Consider the following 18,611-nt stretch of genomic DNA (forward strand, 5'->3'; position numbering starts at 1 on the left):
CCTTCAGTTAAATATTTCATATGACGAAAGAGAAAAATGTTTATATTGAATACACTCTCTGAATCTGTTTTCTCATTTGTAAAATGCAGACTTTGCTAATCTTTACTCACAGGTTTATGGTGCAGATTAAACAAGTCAATACATGTAAAGTATCTAGAATAGTTCCCAGGAGATTAAACACATAATAATAAATGTTAATTATGATTTAACCCCCAGCATTAACTTTATATTCAGATTTCAATATATGGTGATTTAAGATCAAAATATTATTCTTTGACAATTCATTGCTCCTCTTGATTACCTTTCCTGACACTCCACATTTCCCTGACCTGATTTGATCATTCACACTCTCATGCAGCAGAGTTCAATTATGGAAGCCAGGAGAAAGAGCAACCAACTCCAGAGTTATTTTTTGCTTTTTAGAAGGCCATCTGCTACCATGACCCATTTCAGAATATGCAAATTCATCAGCCGAGTACAATTTCCCTTCAATCAGTGGTCCAGTAAATATAATTACATTGCTAATTTTAAATCCCAAACGGTCAACTCAGGTTAAAGAATGTCCATTCATCAGTCAAGATTCTACAATTAATTGAGAAAATAGAGGGTCTGCATACCAGGATTTTGACAAAGAAGTGGGAACAAGTTTGTTTTCTTTCACCTCTTAGGCCACTGGCACACAACAAACAGATGGTTTCAAATCTTTCCCTCTAATTTTTTTTTCCCCATTGGAAAGAGCAACTTGACACTGTAGTGAACGAGTAAGGAAATCTACCTCCACAAACTTGATCCTTTCAAGACTGGACTGATCTCTTTAAGAGGGATGGGTTGGTCTATCCTTGAATAAAATTTATGTAAAGCCCACATTATAAATAAATTAATTCATGACAACTAAATGTTTTCAGAATAATGTATTGGTTCCCTAGAGCCTCTAAATAGTATCAGTGTGTTGTTGGACTGGATAATGTACCAAAAATTGCTTTGCAAGGTATTATTCAGACAATTGATAAAATTGGCATAAGATTGTACATTAAAATTATGTCAATATTAAATTTCCTGAATTTGGTAACTGCTTTATTCTTAGAAAATACATATTCAGTAAAAAAAAAAAAAAATGGTAAAAAGACGTGATGGCTGCAAAGTGCTGTCAAATTCAGAAAAAAATTAATGCGTGTGTGTGGAGAAAGAAACATGCACAAGTGCTCAAATGGGGCAAAATGTTAAAAATTGGTGAAAACTGGTGAATTTGGGCAAAGGGTACTGAGATGTTCTTTATATCATTCTTGAAATTCTTCTGTAAGTTTAAAATGATTTCAAAATAAAATGTTTTAAAAAATTAATTATTTTAAAAAAATTTGTAAATAAGTTCAAAAGCCTAAATCAAAAAGGTATGTACATGAGATGCTACTCAAAAGTCAAATTAATTATCAACATATGAAGAAGTGGGTTGTTTAATCAGGAACATTTGAAGGTAATTATTTGAGCTAAGCATTAAGAAAATCAACAATGCAAGCCCTGATTCTCCCCTGACACCAGTACTCTTATTTATAAATTGTCTACCACACAGTTCTTCCAAGACAATCCCATAGGCAACTTAAATTCAACAACCCTTAGACCTATAATGTCTAAGAAAATGCAGGGATAGAATCTGCCTTCTGGTGATTAAGAGGCATGATGTTGATAACTGAGAGAAGCGGCATACAGCCTTAAAGTCAGCTCTGCAGTTGGAGAACTTGTTAAGCAAGGTCCTAGAAGACCTAACGATCTTGGCTTCTGAAAAGAGTGAAACTGACCTCTTAGACTATGTGTGAGAGTTAATGGACAAACCATTGAAGAACACGGACTCTGGAATACCATCTTGGCCACTAGAAGGAAGTAAAAGGGCTGGTCCAGGGGGAGGGCCTGTGTGAAAAGCTTGCTGAAGGGTCAAGTGAAGATACTTAACTTTCGAAGGCAACATAGCAAATCTTCCCATTATAGTAAGTCCCAAAGTCAGCTACTTAAATCTAGATATTCTCCATTTGCCTTCCTTATTATCTAGCATACTAACCCTCATTGTTGCACATGTAAATAAATCTGCTTTGCATTATTAAAAATAACACGATATCACCCAAGCTTCTCCTTAGTTGCTCCACTTGCTCTAACTAATGAGACAGAAAGCACTATACTCCTTAACGGTTCTTGCATTTTTGCCAGTGCAGTTTCCTTGACTGCTGAGTGAACTCCTATTTAGGCTGGAAGTTCCTTCTCTGATTCCTCCAGGCAGAGCTGATTGTTTCGTCTTCCACTAACTTAGGAAGTAATATTATAGAACACTTTATTTTGTATGTTTGTATGCCTATCTCTCTCAGAAGACTGAGTTCCTAGAGAGTAGGTAGGTAACATGGTTATTTAACTTTGTATTACCCTAAAACTCTAGCATATTGTAGGTTCTCAACACTCACTAAATGACTGAATGAGTGAATGAACAGAGAGGATCTGAGCTTCACCTGGATGAAATGAAAAGAAACAAAAATTCAATATAATTAGAATTCATCTGATGTATCTGAAATCTGAACCAAGAGTGCTAACATAGGCACGATTATTTACAAAGGGATCAGTTTCCACATTAACTATAAGATGCACAAGTTCTCAGAAAGGAAACACTATTGAAATACAGATATATGTGTTTCAGACATTTCGTTAAGTATCATTTCTGCCACTGAGGACATTTTTTCCTATATGTTCCCAGTAAGAATGAAATTCAGGGTGAGGAGGTTACATGCCTCAAACAACCAGACCCAGAAGAGCTGAGTCCACTTGGAATTTAGTTCTATGAAGATGGCCTCATGAGAAATGCTGATGTGTCATTATTCCCACTCAGAGAGTATAAATATGTCCACCTGGGCTGCAGATCAGTCAAGCAATTTACCTTGCTTTCTGGGCCTCAGTTTCCTCACTTGTAAACTAACCATAACAATACTGCCGGTATTAGTCAGGGTTTAGTTGCAGAGAAAAGAATGCTAGCGAATTTACATGGGAAGAAATAGTGAGTGGTTTACAGAATCATTGAGAGGCCTAAAGGAGCAGAGTCCCAAAAGCCGCGCCTCAGGACCAAGTCAAAGGGAGCTCCTGCCTCTTCTCAAGTCAGAAAACCATGAGCTCCACTACCCTTATGACTCAGGAGCCCTTACCATTAGGAAGCCACCATGGTTAAGAGGCCACTGTTCTCTCTCACTATGCCTGCTACAATTGGTACTGGTAAAATGAAGGCCCCATGCCCTGCCTGGTTACACTGTGCAACTATGGCTGGACACAGAGGCCTTCGCTGATGTTGTCAGAGAAAAGCACATGGCTCCACTACCTTATTGCCAGTGCAAACAGCAGGAGCAAGGCCTCTGCCTCATTTCTCTCTCTCAAATCTCATCTGACTGGAGAATCCATAATCCCAGACAGAACTCCAGACACAAGGCAGTCTGGAAAATGTAATTTTTAACTTTCCAGCCTCTGAAGTAGAGGAAAGCCCACCAGAAGGAGATTAGAACGAATGCTTAGTGCCAACATGAGCACTGACTGCTTTTTAGAGACAGGAGGATTAAATGAGATAATGTATATCAACTACATAACAATTTCTACCCACAGTAGTACTCAAAAAATGGTATGAATATTAAATCTACAAAACTTAGCCATCTTCGTGTTACAAAGCTATAATGCTACAGGTTTACAAATTAAATAGGATAGAATTTTTTCCCACCATGATGAACTTTTATGAGACTGGACGATGACAGAAGAAGGGTATTCTTTATTCAAAAGGTCATTAACACTCACAGATGGTCTACAATGTGCCAAGTGGTATGCTTCTGCTTCATATTCCTTACCTCACTTATTCCTCACAACTTCAATAAGATTTTGTTATAGAATTTTCTGTGGAAGCTAAATAATTTGTTCGAGTTCCCATGGTTGGTAAGAGACTGGGACTTGATACAAACCCAGATTGGGCAACTTCAGAGCCATGTGATTTCCATTAAGCCATTGATAATAAGCTCATGGGTGCTCCTCAGGAGCAGCGGGCCTGGCTAGAGAAGATGAGGCACAGAATTTGGTACTAATCTACAGGATATAGACAATGGAAATGTAAGTAAAGGACTTAGACCTGTGCCTGACCTGTGCAGGAGATAAGTGCTCCATAATTATGAGCTATTATTGGTCTTGTGAAAAGAGGTTTGAACATTGACTGGATGGTAATATTAGCTGTCTGCACCTTAGGGAGAATTCTTTTCCAGAGAGTTTTGGTTAATGACTCAATAAAAGAAGTTCTCTATGTGGCTCTATATCGAAACGTTACTTCAAGTGAATCACTGAATCTTGCTTCTGCTTCTTCAGTGTAAGTGGAAATAATAATTCTACCAGTATCATAAAGGTATTATAAGGATTAAATATTTAACATATATAATAATGCATTTGTTGTTCTTGTTTTGGTTACTATTTGCTTTACCAAAATGGGGTAATATATATAATTTTCTTCATCTTCCTTTTCTTACTTAATAATATCTCATGAAAATCACTTAAAATCATTTGGTATAGTACCATGGCTGCATAATATTCATAATGTGGATATACAATAATTTATTTAGAACATGGGCTTTATAGTTTTTCTCTATGAACACGCATTAAATATCTTATACATGTGACAGTTGCTCGGAAACAAAAATTTGGTGCACAAATTCAAGGTATAGAGCTCAACAAATTTTTAAAAATAAAACTTATCCATAAAATCAGCACCCAGGTCAAGAAATAGAACATTACCACCTTCCCAGAAGCATTAGTCATGCCTCCTTCTGGTCATTAACAGCTAGCCTCCTGACTCCTCTCAATTTTACGTGTTTTTGAACTATATGTAAATGAAATAATGCATTTATACTTTATCATGCCTGATTTTGGGGCGGAGGTTCATTCATATTGATGCTTGGAGCTATAATGTGTTAATTCTTATTTCTTTACAGTGTACCATTAAATAAATATGACAATTAATTTGTCCATTCTACTCTTCATGAATGTTTGGATAGCTTCCAGTTTGGGTTTATATAAATGGTGCTATATTTCTTTTGGTGAACATATATACACATCTTCATTGGGCATACATGGAAAATATTTAATGACTATTAATTCTCTTCCATTCTTTTCCTTACTATGCCAGCAAAAGTCATTCTATTTTTAATACAGCTTGTTCTCTTATTTCTATAATTCAGGAAGTCAGAAAGTAAGTTTTGTCTGGTACAATGGTTTAAAAATATTACAAGCATTTAAAAATATTTGGCTCATTTTTTTTAATAACTAATGAAGATACATAGTGTTTTAGCCTTAGATGTTAATCAAACATTTCAAGGATATTTAAAAGAAAATATGTGTATTCAAGGAAGGGAAATATCTGGTCTTAATAGGAACACTTCAAAGGTTGTAAAAGAAAGCCTATTTGCAGAATATCCTCATCTGTTCTAAAAGGATTGAATAAATTAGCCTATTCTTTAACTTTCAACTGTCATTTTGGGTGATTTCAAGTATTTCTTTAGGTCTAATATTCAGTTAGTCTTAAGTTTAACTTTATTACTAATTTCTTCTATTAACCAAGATAATGAAGCCACAGCTTACGCAAGTGTCTTCTAAAAGCATAGGATTTTTGACCATGGTCACTGAGTCTCGAGTTGTAGTAAAGGGGAGCTACCTCTTGGTGTAAGAGGAAACAACCAGAACTATTTCTTTTGGACCAGGCGAGAAAATAGGTAAGTCAGGCTCAGTGTTAATCTGGTTCTTGAAGGAAAGGAATCTGTCTTATTTGTCCTTGTAAAATAAGTGCATGGCACATAGTAGGTATCTCAGATGAATGAATGAATAAATGGTAAAGGAATTAGGATCTAAAAATTGGGAACAAGTAAGCTCGAAGTGAATTAAAAAGAAAAAAAGAACAATACTGATTAGTCTTTTTCTAAGAATATGGAAAACCAGAAGACTCCAACCGAGCTGCTTATATCATGGTTCTATACAATGGCAGGTTGTCAGGCAATGAATAGAGCAAACATCCTCTAGAATTCTTCTTGTAAAGCACTGTATAAATCTGTAAGAAATCCTTTAATAAGCCCTTTGAAGTAGTAGGTGAGAACTCCAAGGGAGCTGCTGTGGGCATAGTTGCCAATATAAGTAAGGCAAAGGAGGAAGAATTTATTTATAACTCCAGAATGGTGAGGGGAGGAGAAGAGGGAGTGGTAGAGAAGCCCAAACTTGCCCGAACACCCCTGTGTTGTGATATGAATAAAGTCTACAAAACAATCAGAGGTGCTTGCTCTGGTTGAACTTTCTGCTGAAATGAGAGACGAGATGGCTTGGCAAGCTGTTTAAGGTGATATAAAACAGAGGCGGCAGCAGGTTTAGAGGCAAGAGCATTGAGGCTGAGAGACACAGGAAGAAATGTGGTACAAGAATTTGCAGAAATCATGAGTTGGCTTTAGATTATATCAGACCATAGCATTAGAATTTAGACAAGTTTATCAGATCTCTAGGTGGCAGGGGGCCGCGAGATTCTGCTGACGTCTTGATTATATAAATAGTCTCCAAGAAATTACACTCTTAGAGTAAAGTTGAAGGAGCCCTTTTGTAGCTGAGTCTTTCCCTGTGCCAGGCATTGCTGCTTAGTTTACTGAATTAATATCCATTGACATCTTGACATCCATTGTGGTCCTAAGACTACAGAAGGCAAAGGAAAAGGAATAGCAATAATAATGATAATGATATACATTATTATTAAGATACATTGATAAGACATATGTATATACATACCTTTTTTTTCTCCAAGAGTTTACTATCTAGTAGAATGGATAAGACAAGCTTACTAATAATACCTATGCAAAAAAATATCTAAGCATCCTGAGAAACAAAGGCTCTAAAAACCTATAAGAAGGAGGAGTAACTTCAGGCTAGAAAGGACTCATAAAGGAAGTAGCTTTTGAGTGAGCTGGATGATAAAGTATGAGTAGGGTGTTAACAGGCAGAAGTTTTAAGTGAGGACATTTCAAGTGTTTGAGATAGCAAGAATAAGGAAACAGAAATGAGAAGAGGCACAATGTTTTAGAAGAAAGCAGAACAGGTCCGTTTGGCTGAGCAGAAAGAATATAACTTCCTTCTTGTGATTCTTGACCCCAGGAGTTTATCCATCAAATCATCCCAATTTCTCAGAATAGCCCAATCACATTTGTTGCCAAATTATGACCAACACTTGGCAGTGGTTGATCTTCTTATTAACTCTGTGACTAATCTAAACCCAGTGCTTTTATTTTTGGCCCATTTTACTGGTGTCCTGGGATAAGACAAGTTGAGCTTAGATTTTTTTACCTAAGTGATTATTACCAAACTCTAAGACTAAATGTCTTGGAACTTTGGGGCTTAATTTGTCTCTCTATTTGAGTTTCCAGATATCCTCAGATTGTTAAAGCAGGGACTTCCCTCCCGCTCTCCATACTGTACAAATACCTCAAACCTGCAGAAAACGACATTGCTTCCACCAAGCAAAAGGAAAGTATTGTTACCTCAACTGCTGTGAAAATTCTGCAGGAGAAAATCAGCAGAATATCAAAGTTTCTCACCTGATTTTTCTTTCTACTATGTGTACCAAATGAGCAGCTGTTCCTTTAGGTTTTTGATGGTGCCAGGATTCAGTAAATATTACCAAAGGCCCCAAATCAAGCTGCGGGGTTGAGGACAGAGGGCTAGCTCATTCCTTTGCAGGATGATGTCACAGTATACTTTTACTTTTGGCTAAAGTACCCCAATTTCCTACCCCAGACCTCTGAGCACCAATGGCGTATCCCTGGAAAGCCTGAAGCTGTGTTTAGAGCATTGTTTGTTTCCTTTCAAGTTTATGTTATGAACTGAATAGTAAAATCTGCTTAAAGTCCATACTTTTGGGACTCAAGCTTTTGTTTTATGAACTCAGATGGTCTATGTTCCTGGAAATGATTCCGTTGGAAACCAAAACGAACAGCCTATTCTGCAATACATACTTTACTTTCGAAAGCCTCAGTATTTTTAAGCATTTCCCCAAGAGCCCTTTGATGTGGCCTTTTTTTTTTGAAGTCCTTTGGTTGTACAGAAATATAAGCCTCAGTAAATAAAACTGAAACATTTTCAAGTTGCTAAATTTTAGATTTAATTTTTCATTGGTTTTAATATGTTTTCCTCTCTATTGCTTTGATAAAGTTAACCATGTCATTCTTACCTGGGAAGTTTGGGCTCTATGTTCTTTGGATTTCCAAATGTTTTCTAAATCCCCACTACACCCTTCTGTATCTTTTCTAAAAGACATTTGTTTGACCATGAGCTTCACAATGACAGGATTTTCTTTTATGAATAAATAAATAAGTAAATGTTTGTTCTCCAAGCATGAATCAGCCATCATTTTAAACATTTCAATTCAATTCATTTCAACTCACTTCAATTCAATTTTAATTTGTGTAAAACAGTAAAAGAATAAGAAGCTAGACAGAGTGACCATACTTTTTTACTCCACAAGGGTCAGGATCTGTTGGGAAGGTTCTACCAGAGAAACCAGTTTAGATCACTATTACTAGCCAAGCATATAGTTTGGACTACAGAAAATATAGGACAGGCTCAAGATGAAAAAGCATAAATCTAAATCAAAGATTTGTTCTTTCTTATCAATTTTCAATTTAAAGAACTTATATTTTATCACAGTTTTGTGGTGAGGAGGTGAAAGGGAAGCCTGGTTATTTTAGAAAGGATCATTAAATATTAAAATAGAAAACCATCAAGAAATCCAGTCTTTTCAGTGATATAGGACCTTACGGTCATAAATGTCAGTATCCCCAGGTACATCCTCCCTCCCCACTGACATTACTAGGTCATTTTACTAATGTGAGTTTAGCATAAACTAAATCAAGTATAATTAAAATTCCACATAAAAGCTGAGTCTCATTAACAGATAACCACTAAAAGAGGCAGTGTTGGGAGAAAGCTGTATTCACTGGTGTCTTGTAGCAGAACAAGAGTCAAGAGACAATGTCTCTAGTCAAGCAACATTCCAGTTGCCTTGGATCTCTCACTTAAAAGTGTATGTGTTTGTTTTTGCATATATAAACAATATTTCTGGCTGTATGTTATAAAGGGGTGTCTGGGAACTGGTACAGTTTAAATTACTATGAGAGTATAAAATGAAAAAACAGAATTCCTTAGATCAAGCTATACTACAGAGCCCACCAGTTCAATGCTTTATGTTTTGCCTAACCATTTCAACAAGAGGTTATAATTAGTTGTAATAATCCTGACCACCAATCACTGTCATCACAGAAAAACAAATGCTCCCTTTGAAACCCTAGAGAAATACTATGTCTTCATATAATTAAGTCCAATGTACTTTTAATGAGTGTTTATTTCTGCTTCCTCCTACTCTCAAGTCTACAAGAAAAAGAAATCAAATTTCTCAGGCATTTCTGTTTGGAATCACTTTACTAAACCTAAGCCTCTGTAAGTTTTAGTTCACAGGCCTAAGCTTTCACAGTGTAATTTAAATAGATTCTGAATTGTAGTTTTCTTAATGAAAAACACACAATTTGGGATAGTCCTCCAAGGATAAAAGGGGTCATTCTAGTTAGGGTATGCATCTTGAAACTGGCACCAGGGCAATGGATTATTTGGGGTCTAATTCTCTCTTATCTTCTCCCTTCTCGCTTCTCTTATAAGTTTCCAAGTTTCCCTTAGGTTAAGCAATGTGCCCTCACTTCAACTCATGACTTTTAAGGCTTGTGTTGGATTATCCATGGTTGAGGAGACATCTCTGAGAATCTCTCTTTGCATAGCACTGATATTTCTTTTATTGTCCTAGTCTAGTCTTAGAACCACCAAATGCGACTCAAGAGACCCTTGCCTTTGCATGATTCCAACTCGATTGATGTAATTCTCTTTCAATTAGACTCATTTGATACTATCTGACATTCATGTTGCATTGTATATTTTCCCTGTTATCTTGGATGTTACTGAAAGAGGGTTTGTTGCAAACATATAATATGACCAAACCTCTCTCATTGCATTTTCTTTGCCATTCTCATTTCGATTAATTTGAAAGAGATGCCTCAAACCTACTGTCTGTTGCTTTCCATTCTTGTTTCTAAACTATACTAATTCTTTCCATTGGTAACTCTGGCTGCTTTCATATAAGGATGTTTAAATGGTTTTCTTGTAAATGAAAGAAGGATGCTGAACTTTCATCTGAGTACCATTGGCCTTAAGACAGTTAATTACTAACAGAGTGTCTCAGTGAACTGTATTGTCTTCATGCTTCAAAGAAGTGCATTGGGTGGAAGACACTTTGATTGAGTGGAAAGATAAAATGTTCTGAGATCCCTGAAACCAACTCTCCTCTGGTATCACTATAAAAAAAGAGTGCTTCTAACCACAGAAGACCATTTGATGTCCCATCATAATCCCAGACACAATAAGTGAGAAAGTGTGGCAAAGTGCATGTTTTCCAGTTACATGTAATAAAAACCACCTGCAGGCGTTCATTTGAAATTACCCAATTGGGAAGAAAATTGGTTCTTGAAGTCTACTTGTTAATTTTGCTCGCTAAACTCAAAGCATGTTGGCTGTCAAATAGTCATTCATTATACCACACAGAGCATCCAGAAGACACAAGGACATCTGTATGCCCTCCCCTCCCTCACTTCCTAAGCAGCCCATGGGCATAGCTACACTCAGCTGTTTACTGTAGGCTCTTCTGGGCAAGAAGCCGGACCACTAGGTGGCACTGTAATGATTTGGCCCTCTGATGGTTGTTGATTTTATTTTATTTTTATAAAATATTTGATATTAATAACAGTCTATTTTAAGCTTATAACAACTTAACTTCAAATGTATACAAAGCTCTAGATTTGTACATCCTCCCCCTCCACTTTATGGTTTTGATGTCACAATATACATCTTTTTACACTATGTATCCATTAACAAGTTATTGTAGTTAAAGTTATTTTTTAGCCTTTTTTTTCTTTTAACCTTCATGCTAGAGTTATAAGTGACTTACCCTCTACCATTACAATATCAGAGTATTCTGAATTTAATTATGTATTTACTTTTACCAGTGACTTTTATACCTTGATATGTCTTTCTAATTACTTGATATGTGTTACTAATTAGAGTCTTTTGGTTTCTTCTTGAAGAACTCTCTTTAACATTTCTTATAAGGGAGATGTGATGATGATGAATTTTAGCTTTTGCTTGTCTGGAAAACCATCTCTCCTTCAATTCTGAGGGAAAACTTTGCTGGATAAGGTATTCTGGTTTGGCAGGGTTTTTTTCTTTTAGCACTTTGAACATGTCATGCCACTCTGTTTTGGCCCGCAAAGTTTCTGCTGAAAAATCTCCTGATAGTCTTGTGGGTATTCCCTTGTGTGAAATAAGTTACTTTTCCCTTACTGCTTTTAAGATTTTCTCCTTGTTTTTAACTTTTGACAATTTAATTATAATATGTCTTGGTGTGGATCTATTAGAATTAACCTTGTTTGGAATTCTCTAGATTTCTGAATCTGGATGCCTCTTTCCCCAGGTTAGAAAAGTTTTCAGCCATTATTTATTTGAATGGGCTTCCTACCTCCTTTTCTCTCTTTTCTCTTTCTTAGATCCTTATAATGCATACAATATTCTTCCCTTATCAGTGGTTTCACTTCCCGTGGTTTCAGTTACCACAGTCAACCGTGATTGGAAAATATTAAGTGGAAAATTCCCAGAATAAACAATTTAATAAACAATTTTAAATTTTGTGTCATTCTGAGTAGTGTGATAAAATCTCGCATCATCCCACTTCATCCTGCTTGAACATAAATCATCCCTTTGTCCAGAACATCCATGCCATATACACTATTCACCCATTTGTCACTTAGTAGCCATTTTGATATCAATCAACTGTCACGGTATCACAGGCCTTGTGTTTAAGTAACCCTTATTTTAGTTAAGAATGGCCCCAATGTGCAGGAGCAGTGATGCTGGCAATTCAGATATGCTAAAAAAAAAAAAAAAAGCTGTAACATGTTTCCTTTAAGCGAGAAGGAGAAAGTTCTCAATTTAATAAGGAAAGAAAAAGAAATCATATGCCGAGGTTGGTTAGGTCTATAATAAGAACAAACTTCTATCTGTGAAATTGTGAAGACAGAAAAAGAAATTTGTGCTAGTTTTGCTGTCATACCTCAAACTGCAGAAGTTATGGCCATAATATGTGATAAGTGCTTAGTTAAGAAGGAAAAAGCATTAAATTTGTGGGTGGAAGACATGAACAGAAAACATTTTCCAATTGATGGTAATTTGTTGCATTGAGACTTCAGCAAGGGATCCCTGAAATGAGTGACTACATTTACATAATTTTTATTACACTATATTGTTACAGGTGTTCTATTTTATTATTAATTATTATTATTAATTTCTTACTGTACCTAATTTATCAATTAAACTTTATTATAGGTATGTATAGGATTTGATACTATCTACAGTTTTAGGCATCTACTGGGGGTCTTGGAATATATCCTCTGTGGATAAGGGAGGACTACATATATTGGTTTGCTTTGTGATGTCCGCTAAGTCTCTAAACTTTCTTCACTCTTTTTAATTCTTTTTCCTTTTTGCTCCTCTAATTGGATGAATTCCGCTGCCCTGTAATAGAGTTTGCTGATCCTTTCTTCTGCATAATCTAATCTGAATTTAAACCCTCAATCGAATTTTTCATTTCAGTTATTATATTCTTCACATCTGTGATTTCTGTTTAGCACTTTTTAATATTTTCTATATTTTTGTTAAAACCCTCACTTTGCTCAAGCATTGTTCTTCTGATCTTGATGAACATCTTTATGACCATTATTTTGAACTCTCTATGAGATAAATCACTTACTTCTGTTACATTTAGGTCTGTTTCTGGACTTTTGTTTTGTTTGGAGCATATTCCTTTATTTCTTTATTTTCTTTAGCCCTTTGTGTTTATTTCTGTGAATTAGGTAAAACAGCCACCTCTCTTAATCTTGACAGGGTGGTATCATGTAGGAGATGAACATTGTCAATCAGGCTGACTCTTAGTTGTCTCTCAAACATTTGTGATTGTCCAAGTTGCCTTCTTTGTTCTTGGTTACTCCCAGTAGTTGAGGGTATGTGAAGACATGTCAGTGTCCCAAAGACGAGGATTGCAATCAGCACCCAGGTGTAGGTTTATTGGAACCCAGTCCTTCAAACAGTAACTGGGAAAGTATATAGTTAGAAAGTATATAGTTAAGGGAGAAACTTAAATATGGGTATTTTTGCCTGCTTTCTTTGGGCTAGGCCCAGGTATATAGCCATGGCGGGATGTGGGAGGGGGAAGGAAGAGTGATCCTGTCTCCATTAATAATATTTCTTTGCTATGGTCCTGTAGAACTCATGAATGTAAGCCCAATTGTCTATTACAGCCAGATAATCCAAGGCATATCCCTTGAGCAGAAACCACTAAAGCTGGGACACCAGACATATGCACAAGCTCCTTGTAGGGAGATACTGGTGACTTGGAGATAACTAGAGAGAGAGAGCAGGAAAGGTGTCCACAAACTCCGCTGGTCTCCAGCAAGGTCCTAAGGGTCATTTGCTAAGTGGTTATGGATTAGCGAGATCCCTATTGACTAGATAACAACCTGCTACATTGGCCACAGATTCTAAAAACCCAGTGCAGAAAGAAGTCTATTCCAGAACCTCTACCAGAATTGGTTGTGGGAAGGGTCTTAGTATCTGGTAGCTCAGAACTAATTTTTTTGCCAGTGTTCCACAGAGAAGACCCAAGGTGAGTTCAGAGTCAACAGCAACCTTAGTTAAGACCGATGCTGTGTAGGTGTAAATGGACTGAGACTCTTACTGAGAGCAAAGTCACAGAGACATAATTTTTTAAAGTAGCACATAGAAGAAAAAAGACCTTTTCTTATTTTTATTCCCTTTCTTTCTCTTAGATGTCTCAGATGGAAAGCTTTTGATTTGTTTCCTAAACATTAAAAGAAAGACTTCTTTTTTTTAAGGAAATAAAATCATGGGAGATGTATTAAATTTGCATCTTTTAAATCACTTCTGGTCTTGCATAATACAGCAATAATGGACCAAGATTAGAGTATAAAGAATAATGCAGTAGGATTCTACAACCATGAAAAGGTTGCTTTATATGTCATTTTATACCAGGAAGCAAGATGATGGTATGATTGCTGCCTCTCTGGAGCAGGTGTTGAACATGCATCTACAAAATGTAGGTGCTGCTACGGGAAGTGGCAACTTTAAGTCAGGAATATCCTTGGAACAACATCTTTTCCAGCTGGTCTTCCCCATTCCTTGACCTGCTTCTCCAAGAGTTCTAACATAATGTCAGTTCAGTATGGTATATGGAAAAACCATAATATGTTTGAGACTTTACAGACACTTTACTAACATTTCTTTTCTTTTCTTTTAATTTTTCTTCTCTTCTTTTTTCTTTTCTTTTCTTTTTACTTTTCTTTCTTTTCTTTTGCAGTGCAGTTCAATGACCTCTAAATGGTGGTAAAGAATAAACAAAAGATAGTCCTCAAATTACTCTATAAGGTTTTTAAAGAGTTAATTGAAAGGACTCAGATGAAATTGATATTTTTGTGTGTGATTTCAAAATCTCCACCTCCCCCCGCCGCTCCCGCCCCAATTCTCAGTAAAAGATGTATTGCGCATATCAAGGAGCTCTGAAAGCCAAGAATAAGACTGAGAGCAAGGCTTACAAAATGCTTATTTTAATTTAGATCTCACTTGAATATTTAGGACAATACATTTTAAACCCAAGTTTTAATCTGTTTACGGTGAAAAAATATAATTTTCTGTTTTAATGGAAAAATATTTGGTCATCAGCTTCTATTAACTGGACATCAGTTTAATGCGTAAAGGAAATAAGCATATAAGTTAGACTTCTTTCAGAATATACTTTTAAAAAAATTAATAGAAAAAAACATGCTTAAGAAGCATTTCTTGGACTCAAAAAAAAGTTTTACAAAGGACAGGAGATATTAGTAGTTCACATAAAACTTGTGTCCCAATTTGTTCTTCAACTTTAATTTAGAAAAGGAGTAGATATAATAAACCTGACTTTCTGGAGCCTGTCCCAAGACACCAATTTCTAGACACAAGCCCTAGATATGCTGTGAATTTCTATAGATTATTTTTCACATCTATCTCTTACTTTGGTGGTACAAGTAACCAGACTCTGAATAGCACATCTCAGTGAGTCTTAAGCTATTTGCTAGAAAGGGCCTGGCCCAGAGCTTTTGACAAAGATTCCAGTTCACCTCAGAAATTAAGACATGGAACACTCTACACTGACTATACAGGTTCAGCCTGTTAGTCTTAATTGTTGATTTCATTAGACCACAACAATATATATTCCTTTCAGCTATAGTGAAATTAATTGTATGCATGGCAACACATGACTACTAATAGAATGGCCAAATTGAATAAGTGATTCCACAGATTTTTTTGAGCACCTGCCATGTGCAAAGCACTCTGCTAGGATTTGCTGCTTAGGCTGCTGTTTTCTGCTTATAAATATAACAACCTTTACAGATTTTATCTCTTCCTCCCAATTTTCTGTCTCCCTAATTTCAGTTTTCTAACTACATCTACTTACTCTTTGGAGGGCCTATAAAACTTGTTCCCCACTTTAATATAGACCTATTAGATGTAGTTTATGCCTATAATACTTTTCTCTCTCTTTAATATAGAACTATTAAATGTAGTTTACTTTCCAATTTTGCTTTTAATCCTGAATCCTGTTTGTGTTCTATTTATTGTTCATATGTTCGTGTGTATGTGTATTATTCTCAGAAAATGCCTCGCCCTTCTCTAACTCTGTAGCCTTTCAGGGGAGGCTCTCAGAACTTCTGACCCTTAAATTTTGATGGGGACCAGAAACAAATATGACGAACTGCATGACAAGTTTTGAAGAAGGAAAGGGAGGATTTAGAGAAACTAACATTTACTAAATGCCTACTAAGCACTTTCTCACATGTTCATTTGTTGTCACAGCAAAACAGGGTGTTGCAATAACAAGAGCATGGACTTTGGAACTAGCAAACTAGAGTTGAACTCCTGGTTAAGCTGCCTATTCACCTATTGACCCTGGGCAAATTACTTATGGACATAAGACCTCTCAGTTGAAAAATGGGATCTTTACAGCAATCCAATTTTATATTGTTGTATGAAGAATATCGAGTGCTTAAGAGGCATTTAGTTTTATTATTTCTTTTTTCTGGCGAGGAAAGGTAGAGAATATTGAAACTGAGAGTCCTTATGACTTTGATTAAATTGAGTTTTAAATCCTAGCTCTAGAAATCATCCCCTTCTCTTTATATATCCACCCCGCAGAGAGCTAGCCCTTAACAGGAGATAATCAGCTGCCCCCAAGGCAGCAGAATACAGTAACCCAGACCTGCCTAATGGTCTCAAGGTCCCGACCTCCGGTAGACTAAGAATAACATCCTGACCCAAGTTATGTTTCAGCTCCTGAGCCCTAAGGTGGACCAATCTCGTCTACTTTTTCATGAGACCGGACAGAGGGATTCCAGGAAAGACCTCGGAATAGTCCTCAAGACCCGAAGAAATGATTCATTATCCGTACCTTACCTCTGACCAATCAGCTCCCAGGACGACCCTAGCCCCCCAACCCATAGTTTCCTGTGATTTTGCTTTATGTAATCTATAACCTACATGCCATCAGGGAGTTCAGGCTTTTGAGCACTAGCTTCCCGTTCTCCTGGATGGCACGATTCATAATAAAACAGCCAATCTTTCTCCACTGCAATTCTCGGTTTTTAGTGTTTGGCTCTGGTAACGGTGGGTGGACAAACTCTCCATTCTATACAATATGTTATAGGCTCAATATGCATGTTTCGGAAAGCCAATCTACAGCTCTAATGAGATTATATAAACTAAATGGTATATTTCAACCACTTCAGTAAAACTGGATTCCAATGCATTTCTGCTTTTATGGAAATAAGTTTAGGTTAATTTTCTCTTCTCCGTAGTTGCCTGAGAGGTGCAACTTTACATTTCCATGGGATGGAGTGACATTCTCAAGAATGTTTGGCTGGGTCCTTTGGAAAAGATAACTCATTTTCCCTAGAGGAAATCAGGAATAGATGTTCCAGTTCAACCTATAAGATTTTGATATTGCCATTTGTTATAGAAAAGATTTATTTGCCTAGGAAAATTTGCTAAAAGCTTTCAAACCTCTACCATAAATTGTCTTGAAAATGGCAATAATATATCAACTGGAATATTTTTTTCTTTCTCATTCATATGTAATTTTGAAGGTCTCCAGAAGGTAGACGTGAAGTAGACATGAAATCAGAACTGGCATGGGACAAAACGGCCAATATGGAAGACATTTACTTTGGGGGAGTTCACCTGTCTTATCCTCTATGCCTTCCTCTCTGCTCTTACACATTCTAGTTCTTTCTTGTCATCCCCTATGTTAAAAATCCCTATAAACCCAACCCAGGGAATAATTATCCTGTAGTTTTGTCTCTTCAGCTTTTCCCCTTGAAAAAATCTATTAATTATTTTATTTCAGCTCTGCTATACTTAGAAAAACTATGGCAGGCTAATTTATGTTATTGATTCAGAAATGGTTTACTCTATTACTGCTTGGGGTGAGGGAGGGAAGGAAAGTTTGGGTTCTATATAATTGATATAGGCTGAATACACTACCTTATTTTCATCTGACAATAATATGAAGTATATATTTCAATTTCCTTATTTAGAGATGAAAAATTTGATGCTTTGAGAGGTAAAATAGTCCAAAGCAGGAATGGTTATAAATGGCAGAGAAAGAATTTGATTCCAGGTCTTTAAGATGACAGAGCCTTTTACACCATTCACCTTTGCACTATCTGAAGGGTTTGCATTTCGCCTGCAGTGAGGGTCTTGATCACAAAGGTCATGCAGTCCCCAGTGTAATGTCAGGCCTAGGTAGGAATCACCCTCCTCACTGAGCCTACTTCCTTAAATTAGCCAGCCTCCATTTCTTTCTGTTTCTCTCCCATTCTAATTCAAGAGATGACCTTTGTTTTAGAAGTAACACAATAGGGACAGGTTCCTTGATCTGCTATTGTTTTCCTTTGACCAAGAATCTTTAACTTAAGTACAACCCAGTGGAGAAAGAGAGTGGAGACCATGGATGTTGAGAAAGATGGTGAAGAGCAAAGTCTCTTGTGGGGCAGCACTGAAGTCTACAGGCAGAGCTCTTCGGAGAAAATGTAGCTAAACCTGATTTAAAGTGGGCTAAGCAAAAGGCTCTGCGAAGTACTCTGAAAAACTCCTCTTTTAGCTGCTCCTTCAAGCCCTCAATGGCCAGACCTTGCTTAAGGAGGAAGAAAAAACAACTCTCAAGTGTTTAGAGAATTGAACTGATAATAAGTCTATAGTGGGATAGGAAAACTAGCATGTTTAAACGACGGTCCTTTTTTTAAAAAAAAATGGAATGAACTGTCCTAATTTTTTAAGGTCAATATTCTATGAGGTCATTGACAGAGAGTGTGGACCATGAATCTGAACCAAATCCGCAA

Source organism: Pteropus vampyrus, unplaced genomic scaffold, assembly GCF_000151845.1.
Source record: "Pteropus vampyrus isolate Shadow unplaced genomic scaffold, Pvam_2.0 Scaffold80, whole genome shotgun sequence".
In the NCBI taxonomy this organism is placed as follows: Eukaryota; Metazoa; Chordata; class Mammalia; order Chiroptera; family Pteropodidae; genus Pteropus; species Pteropus vampyrus.